Genomic DNA, 2,577 nt, shown 5'->3' with positions numbered 1-2,577 from the left:
TTTAAAGTATGAAGGTTTTAATTGGGGGAATTAGAAGTAATTGAACTTTTGAAAGGATGAGCAAGGAGAGCAGAGGTCAGGGAAATTAGGACTAATTATTCATCCTTCAGTACTGAAGCAGGTGGTTCTTCTAATTTCATGCCCAAACCACAAAAAAATCCTAAGAATGTTTAGAAGGTTTCCAAGTTATTTTAATCTGCAGCAGTGAAGTGAGTGGTTCTCAAAAATACTCCTTGAAGCTGCTGTGAATGCTAGGAATGTCTTGAGGTTTGTCACCAACTATTTAGATATACAGCATAGATCAAAGTGATTCTTAAGAAATTCTCCTGCAAGTCTCTTCAGACTTCATGTGTGCCAACTTGTCTGCCAACAGTTGCTTCCAGAGAGTATCAGCCTCTCTCTTTTTCTTCTGCATTCCAAATCTTGTGTATCTTTCATTGACAAATTTTAGTCAGAAAACAAATGAAAAAGTAATTCTGGGAAATGAGTTCTTAGTTCCACCTCTGTATGGCATAGGAGACTTTATGAGGGTGATTGATGCACAGTGAAAAATAAAACAATGTAACATACATATTGAAATATAGATAATGATGAATTTATTTTCTATCAGCATAAAGGACAGCAGTAATAGTAGTCAGAGAGGTCAAGAATAAGAAGGTAGGGATTTCTGGGAGCTGAAATATTATAACTAAACAGCATGAATACTAGAGGAGCAGCATCCAATTAAGTGGGGGATGGAGTACTGTGGTACTTCTCAGCAAGGAAAAATTATTTTTGGTGTCGATGACATCCTAGTATGCTATTATGCCAAGGCATGTTTCACTTAGTACAAGTGACAGGTGGAGTCAATCTCAAGTAACAAAAAAGTATTTAACGTCAAAAGAAATTAAAAAGGCAATAAACCTTCAGCTTTAGAATAAATCCTATGTATCTGGGTGAGATTTCTATATGCTGTGTATCTCAACCAACAAATAGGAACCAGAATAGAAATTTAATTGCTCTGACTGGTGGTTTGAAAAAGACCACCCTGCTCGAGGGTTTGCATTTCTAAAATTAGAGTAGAAAGCACCCATTCTATTTTTCTTCTTATTCATAAAGTAGAAGCAACATGTTGACTTACCCAGAGAGGCATATGGCTTTACTCTCTCTGGAGTGGATCTTCTCTCTTTAGATGCACAAAGAGAAAAAAGCAATGTTGTTTATAAGTAAATAATTTAAGAGAATGTGCATAGTTTTAATAGTTGTTAAGACTAACAAGACATGTTTTATTTTTATTCCTCTATACCCCAGCTGCCAATCCAAGGGTGTATCCCCAAATGTTGATTGCAGTGTTATTTGGAAATTTTATTGTTACATTTAGAAGTATTAATGAAAATATTTTCTAATTTTCTAGAACGTCCTTTTTTACTTTAAAGTTCTCTCTATTTAAATGAGACCTTGGCATTCGTTGCCTCAGGACATAAAGTTTATGGAAGAAAAGCAGAGAAAAAATCAATTTAAAGTCTATTTTGGAACTAGTGACAGATAAATTCATTAGAGAGAAAACTAAATGTGACTTCCAAAAGCCCAGGCATTGAGAATCAGAAGCCAAAGCCATAAAAAATTATTGAAAGAACGCATAATGATATATAAGTAAAATTTCCCATACCAAAGGAAATAAAAGATCTTCTGAATTGGAAAAGAGAAAATATATAAAGAAGAAGCAAGATAATGAAAACCTAATTAGTACCTCTGAGAAGTGATTGTAAGCATTCCTTTTCCCAAGCTGTGTGTCTCTGGGGTGGGGTGGAGAGAATAGAAACTGAAGATAGGTGTAGGAATCTGAGAGAAGACAGGATTGATGCTTTACACTTCAGGTGAAGCCAAAGTAAGTCACAAACCTTGTAAAATTCTCTAGTGTCATCATGGCGCAACAGCGGTAGCAAATAAATGGTGATATGGTGTATCTAGAATAGAGAGCCTAAAACTTTTCCAGTAATATTCTAAGGCCCAAAATAGGGATATAAGAGTGCTCAAATATTTCCTATTTCCCATAAGTAGAGAGCACAGTAGTAAAGGGGATGGCACACCTAAGATGACAGGATTAAGAAACTATAACGTCGGGCATAGATTCAGCGGATGCCATAAGGAATATTTGCCAAGAACCAAGAAAGAGACACTAGTTTCCCAACAATTTCATGGCATTAAATGAACCATTGGAGCTTTGATGTAACCCTGGGAAGAATGCAAGCTATTAGGAGGGAACATAATTTGACTGAGTAAACCTTGTATTCATTGAGTTTAGACTGAATCATCTATGATGAAGTGTTCAACCACAGAGAGAATGGGGCCTCAAAAAACATTAAATTCTGTTTTTAGGGGAAAATATCATCTCACACATTGGAGTTTGTGTTTTATAAACTTTATATTGACTGTATCATATAAACAGAGGCCATATATCACACATGAAATATAAGGAAGCACCAAAATGATTTAATCTAAAACTATTAAGTACTGTGAAATTAAATACATTATCAATGACATCCAAATAAACAGTAAAAGAAATGAGCTACATTTTCTACTTCAAAAGACAGTAAG

The sequence above is a fragment of the Pteropus vampyrus genome, unplaced genomic scaffold, assembly GCF_000151845.1.
Source record: "Pteropus vampyrus isolate Shadow unplaced genomic scaffold, Pvam_2.0 Scaffold244, whole genome shotgun sequence".
Classification (NCBI taxonomy): domain Eukaryota; kingdom Metazoa; phylum Chordata; class Mammalia; order Chiroptera; family Pteropodidae; genus Pteropus; species Pteropus vampyrus.
The sequence above is the reverse complement of the archived record's forward strand: the minus strand, read 5'-3'. Positions refer to the sequence as shown.